This window comes from Eriocheir sinensis, chromosome 29 (genome assembly GCF_024679095.1).
Source record: "Eriocheir sinensis breed Jianghai 21 chromosome 29, ASM2467909v1, whole genome shotgun sequence".
Taxonomy (NCBI): domain Eukaryota; kingdom Metazoa; phylum Arthropoda; class Malacostraca; order Decapoda; family Varunidae; genus Eriocheir; species Eriocheir sinensis.
In genome coordinates this window covers 15,746,026-15,765,444 of record NC_066537.1, presented here as the reverse complement: position 1 = coordinate 15,765,444, position 19,419 = coordinate 15,746,026, and the positions used below count along the sequence as shown (strand labels likewise).

Below are 19,419 nucleotides of genomic sequence, written 5' to 3'. Positions count from 1 at the left end.
AACAAGAAAGGGAACAAAATCAAGAACAACAACAATAATATCACCACCACCACCAACAACAACAACAACAATACCACCACCACCAACAACAACAACAACACACCGACATCATCATCATCATCATCAGCCAGCAGGCATCATGGTGGGCGGGGGCTTACAAAAACACCCCCCCACAATGGGCTGCTCCTGCTCATACGTAACAGGAGGCTTCACGCGTGGCCGCCAGGTGCAAGGAACTGTACTGTGACCCCGCCCAGGTGAGACGCGGCCCAGGGAGAGGGAGCACAAACGACAACGAGTTCCACAATCTAACAACTCAAGTTCGTGATCTCCCAAACCAAACACAAAATACTACGAAATTTGGTGGTGATAGAGATTAAAAATAAAATAATTCCCTGTATAGTGTCGGGTATTGTAACATAAGGTAATTAGTACTATAGAAAAAAAAATCTTGTATGGAGGCCAGAAGGATATTGGAGAGAAGGAAGGAATGAAAATGGGAGGGAAGAAAGGATAGAAAGAAGGGAAGGAAGAAAGGAGGGAAAGAAGAAATGAAAGAAGGTAAGAGGGATGGAAAGAGATGAAAGGAAGGAAATATAAAGTTTGGTGTGGACGCTTAAAAAGACACTGCGTTGAACAGAAGACTAACAAACATGTGTCTATCTATACATCGATATCGAGTCTCTCAAAGGGTGGTCACGGCAGGATCTCTCTAACTTTCCCTGTTCCAGCATATACAGTATTACCTCTGTTATTTTACTTGAAAGACACTGCGTTGAACAGGAGACTAACAAACATGTGTCTCTCTATACATCGATATCGAGTCTCTCAAGGGTGGTCACGGCAGGATCTCTCTAACTTTCCCTGTTCCAGCATATACAGTATTACTTTTATGTTATTTTACTTGAAAGACACTGCGTTGAACAGGAGACTAACAAACATGTGTCTATCTATACATCGATATCGAGTCTCTCAAGGGTGGTCACGGCAGGATCTCTCTAACTTTCCCTGTTCCAGCATATACAGTATTACCTTTGTTATTTTACTTGAAAGACACTGCGTTGAACAGAAGACTAACAAACATGTGTCTATCTATACATCGATGTCAAGTCTCTCAAGGGGTGGTCACGGCAGGATCTCTCTAACTTTCCCTGTTCCAGCATATACAGTATTACCTTAATGTTATTTTACTTGAAAGACACTGCGTTGAACGGGAGACTAACAAACATATGTCTTTCTATACATCGATATCGAGTCTCTCAAGGGTGGTCACGGCAGGATCTCTCTAACTTTCCCTGTTCCAGCATATACAGTATTACCTCTGTTATTTTACTTGGCTACCATCTCTATAAATCTGTCCATCTATCTATCTTTTGCTGATAGGTAAACAAATAAATGTAAAGAAAACAGATTAAATGACGTGTTGTTTCTAAGTTACATGTGGTTACTTAACTCTCTCTCTCTCTCTCTCTCTCTCTCTCTCTCTCTCTCTCTCTCTCTCTCTCTCTCTCTCTCTGACACTAATACGCTCGTTTTTCTTATTTTTAGGCCAGACAAATTATACAAAAAAAAAAAAATGTTGAATGACCGAATCGAAAATAAAATAAAGGCAGACAAATACTTAAATAAATAAATGTTGAATGTAAAAATGAATGAATACACGCACAAACAAACAAACAAACAAACAAACAAACAGGTTTTCTCCCGGTGAGTTCTCTTATCTCAGATGTGCTTCAAGACATGCAAGACGAGGGAAGGAAGGAAGGAAGGAAGGAAGGAAGGAAGGGAAGGAAGAAGGGAAGGGAGAAAAGTGAGGAGGCTGAGAGAACTTGACAGGAGGAGGAGGAGGAGGAGGAGGAGGAGGAGGTAGAAGATAACAAGGGGTGAAGGGAGAGAGAGAGAGAGAGAGAGAGAGAGAGAGAGAGGAGAGAGAGAGAGAGAGGAAGGAAAGAGGAGGAAAGAGGGAAAGTGACTGAAGGAAGGAAAGAGGGAAGGAGACAGGGAGGGAATGAGAGGAAGAGTGAACTTAGGGAGGGAGAAAGGGAGAGGAGGGGGAGTGAGGGAGAGAAAAGGGGGAGGAAGGGAGAGAAAAGGGAGGGGGGGGGGAGGTGTCACGGTTATGAACTGAGAGAGACGGGGATGATTAATGTCCTGAGAGAGAGAGAGAGAGAGAGAGAGAGAGAGAGAGAGAGATAACTAACATTTCTTTGACTCGTATTACTCTCTATTTGTCAATCTATCTATCTATCTATCTGTCTGTCTATCTATCTGTCTGTCTATCTATCTATCTATCTATCTATCGTTCCATCTCCTTGCCACGAAGATTGATGAGTGTTTGTTATTAAACCACTTGAAGGGGAAGGAAGGAAGGAGGGAAGGAGGGGGAAAGGAAGGAAGGAAAGAAGGAAGGAAGGAAAGGAAGGGAGGGAAGGAAGAAAGGAAGGAAAGGAAAGGAGGAAGGAAGGAAGGATGGAAGGAAGGAGGGAAATATGAAAGGAAGGAAGGAAGGAAGGAGGGAAATATGAAAGGAAGGAAGGAAGGAAGGAAGGAGGGAAGAAAAGAAGGAAGGACGAATGATAGAAAATAAAAAGGAAGAAAAAAGGAAAGAGGAAGAAAGAAATAAGGGAGAAAAAAGAAGAAATGAAGTAAAGAAAAAATGAAAGAAAGTAGAAAGGGATGATTGAAAGAAGGAGTGAGAAAGAAAGAAAAGAAGGAAGGAGAGAAGGAGGGAAATAAGGAAGGAAGGAAGAATATGACCAAAAGGAAAGAGGGAAGAGAGGGAAGGAAAGAGAAGGAAGGAAGAAGTGAAAGAGAGAAACGAAGGTGAGGGAGGAAGGTGAAAAGTGAAAGGGAGAGACAGAGGAGGGAAGGTTAGAAGGAAGGGAGGGAGATAGAGAGAGGGAGAGAGGGAAGATGGAAGAAAGAGGTTACGGAGAGAGAGACGGGAGAGAGGGAGGGAGAGAGATAGAGAGACAGGGGGTGAGAGACGGGGCAGTGGAGGGTTTTAGGTAACAGTGGATGAGGCAATCTCTCTCTCTCTCTCTCTCTCTCTCTCTCTCTCTCTCTCTCTCTCTCTCTCTCTCTCTCTCTTGGGTGGCAGCTTCTCTGATAGCAAATGATAAAATATAAGAGAGAGAGAGAGAGAGAGAGAGAGAGAGAGAGAGAGAGATAACACTAGTTCACTGACTGTTAAGAGATGCCCTGCCTTACCTTACCTTACCTTACCTCTCTCTCTCTCTCTCTCTCTCTCTCTCTCTCTCTCTCTTCCTTATATCATTTTTTTTCTTTTCTTTTCTTCATTTTTTCTCTTTTCCTTCCTTCTTTCCTTCTCTTCTTTCCTTCCTTCTTTATTTCTTGTATCTCTCTCTCTCTCTCTCTCTCTCTCTCTCTCTCTCTCTCTCTCTCTCTCTCTCTCTCTCTCTCTCTCTCTCTCTCTCTCTCTCTCTCTCCCCGGGGTGACATTTGAGGCAGCAGCACGGCGGGCGGGGGCAGGACAGCGCTACACTAAAGGTTGGGTTCAGTAACATTCATGGTGGAGGAAAGTGGGTCAGCGGGGCGATGGCAGGGAACTAACTCATGGTGCCAGTACTCTCTCTCTCTCTCTCTCTCTCTCTCTCTCTCTCTCTCTCTCTCTCTCATATATTCTTTTTCTTCTCTTTTCTTCTTTTTTTATTTTATTTTCATTTTTTGCTCTTTTCCTTCTCTTCTTTCCTCCCTTTTTTATTTCTTGTATTGCTCTCTCTCTCTCTCTCTCTCTCTCTCTCTCTCTCTCTCTCTCTCTCTCTCTCTCTCTCTCTCTCTCTCTCTCTCTCTCTCTCTCTCTCTCTCTCTCTCTCTCTCTCTCTCTCTCTCTCTCTCTCTCTCAGACGCTTTTGGCTCCCAGAACACATATATCTGAAGGCCAAGAAGGGGATTAGTCTGGTTCTCTTTAATCTTTCACATCTATGGTAGTACAAAAGAACACACACACACACACACACACACACACACACACACACACACACACACACACACACACACACACACACGTTAATGACAAAACAAATATATTCAGAGCAGGAATGTAATTGATATGAAAACCAAATAATAATAACAATAACAATAACGAAGGCTAAGATGCTGTAATAATGGCAAGAGGAGGTAGAATAATGAGTAGTTTTATAAAGGGAATATTAACATGAAGTCGGTAGAAAATGGTCGGTCGCTTGGGAGCCATGTTGTGGGTGCCAATACCGTAGATACAGTCAAGAAGAGGTGAGATAAAGTCATGGATGGTGAGGTAAGGTGGGGTTGAGTGTGCAGGAGCTGCCTTGTATAGTTCAACCGGCCTCTTGCAGACTCCTAACGTTCTTATGTTCTTATGTTAACCCGTACAGGTAACTCCACAAAAGAAGGCTTCTCAAACTACCACTGGGCTCATAACACCTTCAGAACCTCTACGAGAGCCAATATAATCTTTTGTGGCTTTTGGAAATAATTGAAAACCCCGAAATGCTTGAGAATAATGGCTTTCGTAGAGGTTGTGGGTATTTCCATGGGTAGTTTTATGAGCCTACTAATAGTTTGACAAGGTTTCTGCACCATGAACGTGAAGAAACACTCACGACTAACCTCCTTTGTGGCCTTATGAAATATTTGTCGAGGGAACCGATTGGATCTAAAAATAGGGGCACCGGCCTCTCAGATAAGGTGAGGAACGTGGAGGCGGAGCAGGTGAGGGGAATGGAAGTGTACTCAAATATTTAATCAATCAGTCAGCAGGTGAAAGGTGGGCAGGAGGAGGAGGAGGAGTGTAAGAGAGAGAGAGAGAGAGAGAGGGAGACGACGACGACGACGAGACAGAATCATAATTATTTGCATTGCCACAGTGTCTGCTTATTACTTTCTCTCTCTCTCTCTCTCTCTCTCTCTCTCTCTCTCTCTCTCTCTCTGTAATAACGTAATGGACACACTCAATAACATAATGGCGGACCACTACATCATATATAAAGAACACACACACACACACACACACACACTCACACGTTAATGACAAAACAAATGTATACAGAGCAGGAAAGTAAATAGATATGAGAACCAAGTAATAATAACAATAACAATAACGAAGGCTAAGATGCTGTAATAATGGCAGGAAGAGGTAGAATAATGAGTAGTTTTGTAAAGGGAATATTAACATGAAGTCGGTATACGATGGTCAGTCTTTTAGCAACCCGTTCAGGCAACTCCACAAAAACAATGAACGCGAGATGGCAGCAGCGCCGTCACGTCTTTCCTAGGTTATGTTACACAAGTCTTCTCCTCGGTACATTTCCAATCTTAGACGCTAACCTTTTTTTTTTCTTGTTTTTATTTTAGAGCAAGGAAGGCAGTTCAAGGGTAAAAAACAAATATACATTAATCAAAAACCCCGCTATACGCTGCTATGATAAAGGAAAAAAGAACAAGAGGCCAGGAGAGGTCAATTTTTGGTGATGTGTCTTGATTGCCTACTAATACAATCCTAATACTGGTACTAATACAATCCTAACACTGCTGCTAATACAATCCTAATACTGATAGTCTGATACTAATACAATCACCATTACTTTGCTTTCTCTTAGTATTATCCCTTTATTACCTCCGCCAACGAAGTTGGGGGGGAGGTTATATTTTCGGTCCGGTCAGTATGTTTATTCATTTGTTTGTTTGTTTGTTCGTGAACAGTCTCCTGTGCACAATTTTGTGGATATCTCAACCAATTTTAAGCTTCGTGTCCATCCAGAATACAACCCATTAAATTTTTCATGTCATAGATCAAAGGTCAAGGTCAAGGTCGCACAAAACGTCATTTTGGCCATAACTTCGGTTCTCGTTATCGTAGAGACTTCAGACGTGCTTTATATTTTAGTTCACGGAAAGACGCACCTTGCATGGTCTTGACCTTGACCTTTGGCCTTGACCTCTAAAAGTTCGCCCAAGGTCAAAGATGCCCCCAAAATAGAATTTCATCAAATTTCGAAACAAATGCTTCCATATGATGCACCTTGCATCCATAATAGAACCCATTTATTTTTTATGTCAAGGGTCAAAGGTCAAGGTCAAGGTCGCACAAAACGTCATTTTGGCCATAACTTCGGTTCTCGTCATCGTAGAGACTTCAGACTTGGTTCCTATTTCAGCTCAAAGAGAGACGCACCTTGAATGGCCTTGACCTTGACCTTTGACCAATTTTCAGGACGATCTTTGTCGGAGGTGTGCACTCTCCGAGTGCTATGCGTCTAGTTAATATTACATTGTCTTTTCTTATCAGTTTTCCTTTCTTCATTTCTTCCTTTTTTATTCCTCTCGTTATTCATCCTCTCTTTTATTTCTCTTAACGCTTTCTCCCTCTTTACTTCTTCCTATTATTTCCTTTTCCTCCTCTTTCTCCTTTTGTTCTCCTCTTGTCGATTTTTATTCCTCTTTCTCTCCATGGGTTCCATTCTTGATTTCTTTCTTCTTTCTTCAATGCAATCAACATTACTTTCATCATTACTGTTATCATTATTATTGGTTAATCATTACTAGGGAAGGGTTAATGATATAGCTGACCTCAACCCCCACTACCACCTCAGCGCCCCCCTTCCACCTTCATGATGTCACGATAAGCAGGTTTAGGGTTAAGGGTCGGTGCTCTCAGACGCTCCCGGCTCTCACATCAACTACTTTTAAAGCCCGAAAAGGAGATCAATCGCGTTCTAATGAGTGTTTGTATAGATTCACGGCACAAAAGAATGATCGAACTACTGTAAGGGTCATAAAACTACCTCTGAAAATGCCCATAACTCCTACGAAAGCTCTTTTTCCTTCGTCTCCTCCTCCTCCTCCTCCTCCTCCTCATATTTTTTCTTCGTCTCCTCCTCCTCCTGTCCTTTATTTTTTCCTTCGTCTCCTCCTCCTCCTCCTCCTCCTCCTCCTCCTCCTTATATTTTTTCTTCGTCTCCTCCTCCTCCTCCTTATATTTTTCCTTCGTCTCCTCCACCTCCTCCTCCTCCTTAAATTTTTCCTTCTCCTCCTCTATTCTTTCGTTTTTTCTTCATCTCTTCCTCCTCTTTTTCTTTCTCTTTTTCTTCGCCTCCTTTTTTTTGCACAAAGTACCGATAATATGACTTTTTTTTTCTCTTTTCTTTTTCTTCTATACCTCGGGCTGCTCCTCCTCCTCCTCCTCCTCCTCTTTCTTCTCCTATTACCTTTTTTTCAGCTCTCCCCTTCACTACCTATTCATCCTATCTCCTTCCCCATTCCTCCTCCTCCTCCTCCTCCTCCTCCTCCTTTGTTTTATATGCAACGTTCAATCTACAGGAAAGAAAAAAAAAGTTGATTATACGGAGCAAAAAGATACTGACATGAAAACCTTGAACAAGACTTTCGTTCCTCGGTCAAGGCAAACAGTGACAGACAGACAGACAGACAGAGGTAGCATGAAGGATTACGAAAGTGGCAAGAAGAAGAAGAAGAAGAAGAAAAGAAGAAGAAGAAGAAAAACAACATCAACAACAACAATAACAACAACAAGAGTAATAATAATGATAATAATGGTAATGGTATATAATAATGAGAGAGAGAGAGAGAGAGAGAGAGAGAGAGAGAGAGAGAGAGAGAGAGAGAGAGAGAAAAGAAGAAAAAGAAGGAAGGAAGAAAGAAATAAAGAAAGAAAGAAAAAGAGAGAAAAAGAGAGATTACCTTCATCCTTGGCATTACACACACACACACACACACACACACACACACACACACACACACACACACACGCCGGTATTTCAATCAGCCTCCCCCCATTTCCCGGCAATGAAGGGTGCTAAGAGACCATTAAGCACACATTTACAGGGCGGCTCAGAATTTCAAAGGTGCGAGGAACCCAGAATCCTCACCTGCATTCAATTAACCGCGCGGCCAGGTGAGAGCGAAGGTAAATAGCAGAAAGGTAGATAACAGGAATGAGAGATTAACAGAAGGTAGAAAGATAGATGGATAGAAAGAGATGGAGATAGAGATTGATAGAGATTCAGGAGCAGTAAGTAGCGGGCTTTTTTCCTCTGCTGTAAAATAGGAAAAACAGCGCCTCTCAGGTAATAAAAACAACAATAGGTGAGTCTTGGATGGGAAACAGGTGGAGAACGGTGAGACATTGAAGATCACATACAGGTAACGATAGGAAAAACATCGCTTCTCTGGTAATAAAAACAACAATAGGTGAGTCTTGGATGGGAAACAGGTGGGAGGCAAAACAAAGAAAATCACATACAGGTAACGATAGGAAAAACAGCGCCTCTCAGGTAATAAAAACAACAATAGGTGAGTCTTGGATGGGAAACAGGTGGGAGGCAAAACAAAGAAAATCACATACAGGTAACGATAGGAAAAACAGCGCCTCTCAGGTAATAAAAACAACAGGTGAGTCTTGGATGGGAAGCAAGTGGAAAGAGGTGAGACAAAGAAAATCATATACAGGCAACTGGAGAGGCAAGAGAAAGGAAAACTGGAACGGTAAGACAGAAGGAAATCATGTGCAGGTAACTATGGAGACAATCACAAACAATTAACGATAGCGAACAAACAATTAACGATAGCAAACAAACAATTAACGATAGCAAACAAACAACTAACGATAGGAAAGAAACAATTAACGATAGCAAACAAACAATTAACGATAGCAAGCAAACAATTAACGATAGCAAACAAACAATTAACGATAGCAAACAAACAATTAACGATAGCAAACAAACAATTAACGATAGCAAACAAACAATTAACGATAGCAAACAAACAATTAACGATAGCAAACAAACAATTAACGATATCAAACAAACAATTAACGATAGCAAACAAACAAATAAACAAACTCTCAGGTAAATTATTCCCAGGTAAATTAGTATCTTAGGAACATAAACAAACGAATAAAAAAACAAAAAAACAAAGCATTTCAGGTAATATAACAGGTGTCTTGACTGGTGAGCAAATTGTCTAAGGTAACAAACATGTATAAACGAAATAAAATAAATAAACGAAAGTGAATAATCGAAAAACAAAGCAACTCAGGTGATAAAAACAACAGGTGAGTATTGACTGGGGAGCAGGTGTGTAGAGGCGAGGCAAAGGAAATATACAGGTGACTCAAGCATAAAATAAAGTGTCTAGGGTAACAAACATACGAATAAACACAATAACATCAATAAACGAAAATAATTAAACGAAAAACATAGTGATTGATTGATTGATAGTTTATTGTTGCAGGTAAACAACAAGGGAGAAGGGAGGAACATGCCATCCCAACCCCCAGGCAGGACAGAGTGTGATTATACAACTATTAATACATGTGTAGGTAGCACCATAAACACAGGTAATAAAACAACAGCAGGTGAGTCTTGATTGGGGAGCAGGTGTGCAGAGAGGTGAGGCAAAGGAAATCACATACAGGTAATAAGAGCAAACGAACAAGAAGTATCGCTGGTAACATAAGGTCAAACAGGTGAACTTTAGACGGCGCAGGTAAGGTCAGTGGTTTGATATAGGGCAAGCTGGTTAAGGTTAGGTAAGGTAAAGTAAGGTAAGGTAAGGTCAGATTCGAGGGGAAATTCTGGCATTGCTCATATAAGGTAAAGTAAGGTAAGGTAAAAAGGGTTAGGTAAGGTAAAGTAAGGTAAGGTATGGTAAGTTAAGATAAGGTAAGGTAAGGTATGGTAAGGTATGGTATGGTATGGTAAGATAAGGTAAGGTAAGGTAAGGTAAGGTAAAGTAAGGTAAGGTAAGATAAGGTAAGGTATGGTAAGGCAAAGTATGGTAAGATAAGGTTAGGTTAGGTAAGGTAAGGTAAGGTAAAGTAAGGTAAGGTGTGGTAAGATAAGGAAAGATATGGTAAGGTAAAGTAAGGTAAGGTAAGGTAAGGTAAGGTAAGTTTAGGTAAGGTTACGTTAGAGTGAAGCGGGGGAACTTCTGTCATAAGTAAGGTAAGGTAAGATAAGGTAAGGTAAGATTAAGAGAGAGAGAGAGAGAGAGAGTTGGACGGCTGTAAAGATTAAAAATGGAATGGAACAACGAAGAAAGAAAGTAAGAATAAGAATTTAAAACAAGGACAGAAATAAGGAAGTAAAAACATGATGAAGGAAAGACAAACGGAAGAAAAAAAGAACACGGAGAAAAAGAACAAGAAAATTAAGAAAGTTAGACACGGAGAAAAAGAACAAAATAAAACAGAATGAACAAGGAAGAAAGAAAAAGATGAAACAATGAAGGAAAAAAATTAACTGAACCCAGAGAGAGAGAGAGAGAGAGGGAGAGAGGGAGGGAGGGAGGGAAGAGAAAAAAGCGAGATAGGGATGATGGAAGGAAGGAGAGAGGGAGGAGGGAGGGAGAGATATGGAGGGAGGGAGGGAGGGAGGGAAGAAAAATGTAGGGGGAGGGAGGGAGGGAGAGAGAGAGAGGGAGAAAGATAAGGGTGAGTGATTAGGAAATACCATTAGAACTGACCTGTCTATTATTATTATTATTATTATTATTATTATTATTATTATTATTATTACTAGTGGTGGTAGTAGTGGTAGTGATGATAGTAGTAACAGTGGTATAATGTAGCCATCAACATCTCCAATATGGACTATGAAGCCACAGTGGTGGAGAGTGACATCAGGGTGGGTCGGGAGTGACTTGAGTAGGAAGGAAAGGGGGATCTGGACGTAATAGATGATAGGTAATTTAGTGTTAGGTAGTATTAGTGATATGGTTGGATGCCAGTCATTAGCGAACAGAGTTGGGGCTAATGACCTCCAAGCTACGGAGCCCTCCATGATTATGTGGCCGGAAAATAAACATGGGTGTAGTAGTAGTAGTAGTAGTAGTAGTAGTAGTAGTTGTAGTAGTAGTGAGGGGCAGAAAAGGTCCTAGAAGAGGTCTTGTTACATCGTTATGGGGTCACCTGAGAGAGAGAGAGAGAGAGAGGACAAAAATTCAAACCAGTCTCTCTCTCTCTCTCTCTCTCTCTCTCTCTCTCTCTCTCTCTCCCACATCCCTGTTCCTTCAAGCCTCAGGTCCGTCTTATCTTGGACCTCATTATACTGTTATCGCGAGAGAGAGAGAGAGAGAGAGAGAGAGAGAGAAAAGAATAAAGATAAAAAGTAGAAAAGAAAAAGGGAAAGAAAAATACAAATATGAAAAAGGAAAATATGGACAACAACAACAACAACAACAACAACAACAACAACAATAATAATAATAATAACAATAATAATAACAATGATAATAATAATAATGACTGTCTTTAGTGAGGGAAGGAAGGAGGGGAGGGGAGGGGGGAGGGGTGGAGGCAGGGAGCGTTCTCGTTAAAATGTTGAAGAAAAAAATATATATACAATTCGTTTTCTCTAATTGTCACCCTTGTCACTCTAACGCACACTTTTTCTTTTCTTTCTCAGGGACCAAAAAAATAAAATATAATGAAATAAATAAAACGGGAACCCAGAAAAAAGAGGAACCGTACAAAATAATAATAATAAAAAATGGAAATAATGATAATAATAATAGAATATAATAAATAAAACCCTCTCGCTGCATATTCCGACACGATATTCCTTTTATTTTCTTTCCTCCTTTTTATACGAATTTATTTTACGAGGGGAACAAAAAATGCTGATGAAATTTTAACTGGGGGAAAAATAATAGTAACAAAAGTAGTAGTAGTAGTAGTAGTAGTAGTAGTAGTAGTAGTAGTAGTAGTAGTAGTAGATGTGGTAGTGGTGGTAGTAGTAGTAGTAGTGGTAGTGGTAGTACACACACACACACACACACACACACACACACACACACACACACACACTAAAGCAAGACCAGATAACATTCACTGCCCCCCAAATCAAACATGCAGGTATACAAACAACGCACTTTATTAACATGAGGACACCTTCAACCTTTACCTGCCCCTCAATCAACGGCCGAGTCCCTACGTCACGCTAGAAACAGGTATGGAGTGAGTCTTTACAAACATCTCCATACCATCAACATCTCCCTGGTATAGGCATAGACGTAAAAAAAAAAAGTCTTGATAAACAGGTATATAGCCCCGTTGCCATATTATCGTACTCAGAGGATAGTATTTACCGGTTTCTGACGCGTAACTATTGCCAAGAAACATCAGGAATTAACTATTTTAACGATAATTATAAATGAATCTAGTTATTGGGGCCCAGGAGACATTTTTTGAGTCGGAAGTTGGTAAATATAAGAGGCTGACTACGACAATCTGGCAACGTTGGTATACTATAGTAGTGACTCAATAACATCACCATATCTTCAGCCTTGTAAAATGAGTCTTAACCAACACCATATCCTCAACCTGTACCTGTTCCGTCACGCTACAGACAGAGGAATATCAAGACACCTCACTGTTCTGTCCAAATCCCTAATGCAAGAGTTAAGTACAGTATTCATTAAGACCCGAAGTGTTTGAGAATAGAGGACTCATGAACATCGTCTGACACCTCTCTGTTCTGTCCAAATCCCTAATGCAAGAGTTAAGTACAGTATTCATTAAGACCCGAAGTGTTTGAGGATAGAGGCCTCATGAGGATCGTCTGACACCTCACTGTTCTGTCCAAATCCCTAATGCAAGAGTTAAGTACAGTATTCATTAAGACCCGAAGTGTTTGAGAATAGAGGCCTTATGAGCATCGTCTGACACCTCTCTGTTCTGTCCAAATCCCTAATGCAAGAGTTAAGTACAGTATTCATTAAGACCCGAAGTGTTTGAGGATAGAGGCCTCATGAGCATCGTCTAGTTCAGCTGAGGCTCGGCCAGACAGGTTCCCTAACACCCTGCAAAAAGCGTAAAAAAGTTTGCCCAGACCCGGGATCGAACCGGGGACCTTTAGATCTTCAGTCTAACGCTCTCCCAACTGAGCTATCTAGGCATGAGATAAAAGATCAGTTCAACAGTGGTGGTGGTGGTGGTGGTTTTTATTTTATTTATAGTATTGGTGGGAGTATTATTATTATTATTATTATTATTATTATTATTATTATTATTATTATTATTAGTAGTAGTAGTAGTAGTAGTAGTAGTAGTAGTAGTAGTAGTAGCAGTAGTGATGGTATTAGTTTTAATGGTGTTATTAGTTTAGCATTAGTTCTTGTAGGAATGGTGATATTTGCAGCAATAAAAGAAGAAAAAGAAAAAGAAGAAGAAGAAGAAGAAAGAGGAAAAAGAAGAAAGTAGGAAGAGGAAAATAAGAAAAAGAAAAGATAAATAGTAGTAGTAGTAGTAGTAGTAGTAATAGTGATAACAACAGGAGCTGGACTGGACAGGTAGCAGAATTAACCAATTAGAGGCCAAAGCAGGTAGGTAAGGCCTGTTGGAGAGAGAGGCGTGGGGGGATAGGGAGAGAATAGGAAAAGATCTATAACACTTCCCATAGGCCTTCTTTCTCTCTCTTTCTCTCTCTCTCTCTCTCTCTCTCTCTCTCTCTCTCTCTCGGATTGTGAGGAGGGAGAGTGGAGGTTAAAAGGGGAGGAAGAGAGGGAGGAAGAGCAAGTAAGAAGACTACTCTCTTCTTCCCCTCATCTCTCTCTCTCTCTCTCTCTCTCTCTCTCTCTCTCTCTCTCTCTCTCTCTCTCTCTCTTAGAAAAAGGCCGAAGAAATAAGATAAAGTAAGAGAAGGGGGAGTTGGAGGAGGAGGAGGAGGAGAAGAGAGGAGAATTAGTATGGAAATCAATTACTGGATACAATAACCAAGCAATTAAGCAAATAATCAATCAATTAATCAAACAATAGGGAGGTAATTGAAGGGACAGGCGACTAGGTAAAAAGTTAAAAAATGCAATAACAAACAGAATTCACGACAATCAAATATTTTACCACGAGAAAGTTTACATAAATTAATAAAGCGAAACAACAAATGCTAATATGATGGTAGTCTTGTTTATAATTTTTGACCAATAGTCGTAACAGTAAAAGTAGTAGTAGTAGTAGTAGTAGTAGTAGTAGGTTCTAAGTTCCTTTAGCCCAAGAGTGAATGTACTATTTTAAGATGCTAAAGATGTACGGTATGTATTATGAAACATGAACACACCAGTAACCAACCAGTCACTCCTTCGCTGCCTAACCTAACCTAACCACTAGCCAAGGCCTTCTAGGAGTGGAGGCCTGAGCGCTAAGTCGTTAAGTCACTACTGAGAGACTGCTATCCCGCGCTGCTCACTAAAACTCCACCACTCAATCTGAACACTCCACACGTTTTATTTTTCAGGTATATCTTTGTATTTATACCCATGCACAGACAGTCTTTGAGAAGGTCATAGTGTTAATCTCCCGCAGACTGGAACGTCGGGCCATCCTGCAAATGGGGATCCAAGTCTAGCCTAGCCTGATGCTCTCACGGAATTACTACGGCTTGTTCTTATTCTTTTTGTTCTTTTTATTCCTCTTGTTTTTCTTGTTCTTGTGTTTCTTCTTCTTCATCTTCTGCTGCTGTTAAGAATATGGACCAGAAATAGACAGAAGTGTTTCCCACGATCCTCTTTTATGGGATTGTGATGATGATGCAACATGGAAATATGACGTAAATATACATGGCTGAATATATGAATGCTGGCTTTAATATCAAGGCAGGAGGGACTTAAATATTTACTGGATAAAATTTACAGCGATAAATATTAATGGCGTGTAGCTCTGCCATGCATAAAAAAAGATAATACAACCGAGGGAATGAATTGATTAATGTTTAGACGCCACAAAAATAAAACAGTTGAGTCTAAATTCCTAAAACCTCGTCCACAGAAACTATAAACGTCAGAAACCTCGAAAATAGGAAGAAAACTATAAATGCCAAAAATTTCGTAAACAGAGAAATTATAAACGCCATAAATCTCATACACAGAAAAACTATAAAGACCAGAAACCTCATTAACAGGGAAACTATAAACGCCACAAACCTCATTAACAGGGAAACTATAAACGACGAAAACCTCATTAACAGGGAAACTATAAACGCCAGAAACCTCATTAACAGGGAAACTATAAACGACGAAAACCTCATTAACAGGGAAACTATAAACGCCACAAACCTCATTAACAGGGAAACTATAAACGACAGAAACTTCATTAACAGGGAAACTATAAACGCTACAAACTTCATTAAGAAAAAAAGAGAAAGAAAGAAACATGACCAGGACAAATGCAGGTAACTGGTTTAGAGTATTTAAAACACGTACAGAACAGGATCAGTACACAGGACAGGATTGAAACCAAATGACGTCAAAGAGGACTCAAACCCCCTTTCCCTTCTTCCTCCTAACCCCCTCCCCCCCCAATCACACCACCACCTCCTCTGTCATCACAACACCACGTCTCACTCACCACCACCTTGCAACATCACCCACCACCACCACCACCACCAACAACAACAGTAAACTATCCAAAATACCCTAACTTTTTTTTTTATCTCTGGCTAAGACTAGAAGCAATGGGTTTAAAAGTTGGACAAATTAAAACTCAGTGGACATCGCCATCACCACCACCACCACCACCCTCACTCTATTGGTTTAAGAAAAGAGTGGTTTTGGGTAGAGAGATTCAGATTAAAAAAAAAAAAATGGTTCACGAGGAGTGGTGGAAGAGTGAAATGACCAGGTTCAGCTTCAGAGCAATGAGCTTAAGTGAGGCACAATTTGGATTCAGCAAAGATAATAGCAAGATATGGTTTATGAAAAGAGTGGTTGATGAGTGACACGGCCATGTTAAGACTCATAGCAATAGGTTTAAGTTGGACTAATTCAGATTCAACAGACATAGCGCAAGAATTGGTTTACGAATAGGCTGGTTTAGATTCCAAGCAATAGGTTCAATCAAATTCAGATCCAGCAAAAACATAGGCAAGAATTGGTTTACGAATAGGCTGGTTTAGATTTCAAGCAATGGTTTTAATCAAATTCAGATCCAGTAAAAACATAGGCAAGAATTGGTTCACGAATAGGCTGGTTTAGATTTCAAGCAATGGTTTTAATCAAATTCAGATCCAGTAAAAACATAGGCAAGAATTGGTTCACGAATAGGCTGGTTTAGATTTCAAGCAATGGTTTTAATCAAATTCAGATCCAGTAAAAACATAGGCAAGAATTGGTTTACGAAGAGTGGTTTAGACTCATAGCAACGGGTTAAAGTTCGACAAATTCAGATTCAAGAGACATACGTAAGAATTGGTTTACGAATAGTGGTAGATGAGAGGAAAGACTTGGCAGTGAGGTGGTGACTGGTGAGTGCCAATACGATACGATAGACTCATTCAAAAATAGCTTAGATAAATTTATAGGATAGGAGGATAGGATAGGAGAGATAGATAGGTGGTGTTGGGTGTTACAAGAGCCATCACCACCACCACCATCATCATCACCACCAACCCTTACTACAACCCACCACCACCACCACCACCATCATCATCACCACCAACCCTTACTACAACCCACCACTACCACCACCACAACCACCACCACCACCACAATCATCACCACCAACCCTTACTACAACCCATCACCAACCACCATCATCACCACCACCACCATCACCACTATCATCATCATCACCACCACCATCATCACCACCACCACCACCTTCTGTTATCACTCTAAGGGCTGTTATCCTTATCACCACCACCACCACCACCACCACCACCTCCTCCTCCACCACCACCACCAGATTGCCAAAACGTGCCTGATCCAGCTTCCTCCGGTGTTGTGCGTGCCTGCCCTCTCAACACCACCATCACCACCACCAATAGTATTCTCATCACCATATGTACCACCTCACCCCTACGGCTCTCGTTCACCATCACCAACCTCATTATCACCACCATCTTCATCACCACCACTGTTATCATGACATTCACCTCCACTATCATCACCACCACCACCACCATCACAAAATCAACTCCAGTGTGCATTAACCATTCTTCCATTATATAAACCATTCCCTTAACTATCTTCATCACCATCACTGTTACTGCTATCTTCGTTATCATGTCATTCACCTCCGTTATCACCACCACCACCACCACCGCCACTACAAAATCACCCTCAGTATGCACTATTCATAACACCACCACAACCAGACATCAACCCATATTATGAATCACTATCAAGACCAACACTATTAACACCATCACCATCATCATCATCACCACCATTATTATTGCTCAAGAATCACTATTTAATCCTTGCTAGAAAACATACCTTCCGCCTTCCTCCATCACCATTTATCAAGTCGTCATTCATTATTATCATTATTATTATTACTGTATTACTTTTTGCAGTGAGGGAAACAAAACACAAAAAGTAAGCAAAAGACGAAGTAGAAAAAAAAATCCCTGTGAAGATACTTTTTAACCACACTGTTCAATGTCACTCTCTCTCTCTCTCTCTCTCTCTCTCTCTCTCTCTCTCTCTCTCTCTCTCTCTCTCTCTCTCTCTCTCTCTCTCTCTCTCTCTCTTGTGAAACTGTATATGGGATTGTTTATAGGGAGGGAAGGTGGGAGGGAGAGAAAAAAGGGAGAGGGAGGAAGGGAGAGGGTGGATTAAGGGAGAGGTCAATGAACACTATGAGTAAAAGGGAGAGCAGGTTAGGGAGAGAAGAAGGGAGAGGAAGAGACATATATAAGAAAGATTAGGAAAAAAATAAAGGAGGAGGAAAGGAATGGAGGAAAGGGAGAAAATAAGGGAGGAAAAGGAAGGAGAAGGGGGGGATGGAGGAAAGGGAGAAGATAAGGGAGGAAAATGAAGAAGGGAGGGATGGAGGAAAGGGAGAAGATAAGGGAGGAAAATGAAGAAGGGAGGGATGGAGGAAAGGGAGAAGATAAGGGAGGAAAAGGAAGGAGAAGGGAGTGATGGAGGAAAGGGAGAAGATAAGGGAGGAAAAGGAAGAAGGGAGGGATGGAGGAAAGGGAGAAGATAAAGGAGGAAAAGGAAGAAGGGAGGGATGGAGGAAAGGGAGAAGATAAGGGAAAGAAGGGAGAAAAGAAAGAAGGGAGGGAAGGGAAGGAGTAGGGACAAAAAACGGAATATAAAAGAGATAAAAGGGAGGAAAAGAAGAGAGAGGAAAGAAAAAGGGCAAGGAAGGGAGAAACAGAGGACGAAAAAGAGGATGGGGTGAAGGGAAGGGAGAAATAAGAGGGAAGGAGAGAAGGAGGATGTGGAGGAAAGAAAGGAGAATAAAAAATACAGAGAAAAGAGGAATTATAGAAAGGAGAGACCGGAGGGAGGGAAGGGAGGAGGGATAAAAAATGTGGAGGAAAGTATGAGAACAGTTTGGAGAGATAAGAGGAAGAAGGGAAGGGAAGGAGAGAAGAGAATGAGGGATGAAAAAAGTGGAAGAAAACACGAGACAGGATGGAGAGAAAAGGAGGGAGGGAAGGGAAGGAGAAAGGAAGGAGACATGGGGACCAAATGAGTGGATGGGAGAGGAAAGGAGAAGAAAGGGATGGAAGGAAAGAAGGAGAGAAGCCAGGAAGAAGGGAAGGAAGAGGAGAGAAGGAAAAAGAGGAAAAAAAGGAAGAGAAGGAAGGAAGGAAGGAACGAGAATGAAGGGAAGAAGTAGGGACGGAAAAAAGGAAGATATGAAGGAACTAAGGAAGAGGAGGAAAGGACAAGTGGAGGGAGGAAGGAAGAGAAGGAAGAGAAAGAAGGAAGGAAAGAAGACAGGGAGGGAGCGAGGCATCACGTAATAATAATAATAATAATAATAATAATAATAATAATAATAATAATAATAATAATAATAATAATAATAATAATAATAATAATAATAATAATAATAATAATAATAATAATAATAATAATAATAATAATAATAATAATAAAGTTGAAGCCATTTAAATAATTTGACTTAGATTTGTCTCGTTAATTAAAACACAACAATCACCACCACAATGTTATGATTACACACACACACACACACACACACACACACACACACACACACACACACACACACACACACACACACACACGGCACAGGTGATTTAAATGGCTTGAAACACCTTGATTATTGTATTAGCGAAGAGATGGATGAGAGATAGAGAGAGAGAGAGAGAGAGAGAATGATGATGACCCGAATATTTGGAGTATTTGTTAACTCATCACAACACAAAACACAACATTGCTCTCTCTCTCTCTCTCTCTCTCTCTCTCTCAAATTCCTCCTCATCCTCTTTCATCATTTTCTCTCTGTCTTTTATTCTGTCCTTTTAATTATCTCTTTAATGTCGTTTCTCTCTCTCTCTCTCTCTCTCTCTCTCTCTCTCTCTCTCTCTCTCTCTCTCTCTCTCTCTCTCTCTCTCTCTCTCCACCAATGAGAAATCGCCTTGTTTGCTCTACATAATCTCTACATTCTCATACCCTCCGTTTCCTCTCTCCCTCCCTCTCTCT

General features: G+C 40.7%; 1 protein-coding gene and 1 non-coding gene across 2 annotated transcripts in view; both read right to left on the bottom strand.

The window, feature by feature from the left end:
- LOC127005145 (sodium/potassium-transporting ATPase subunit alpha-like) overlaps positions 1 to 19,419 on the bottom strand; it is a 152,401-nt gene that overhangs the window by 101,748 nt on the left and 31,234 nt on the right. The window lies entirely within an intron of this gene.
- On the bottom strand, positions 12,845 to 12,917 carry Trnaf-gaa (transfer RNA phenylalanine (anticodon GAA)). Its single transcript has one exon. It is a non-coding gene; the product is annotated as a tRNA-Phe (tRNA).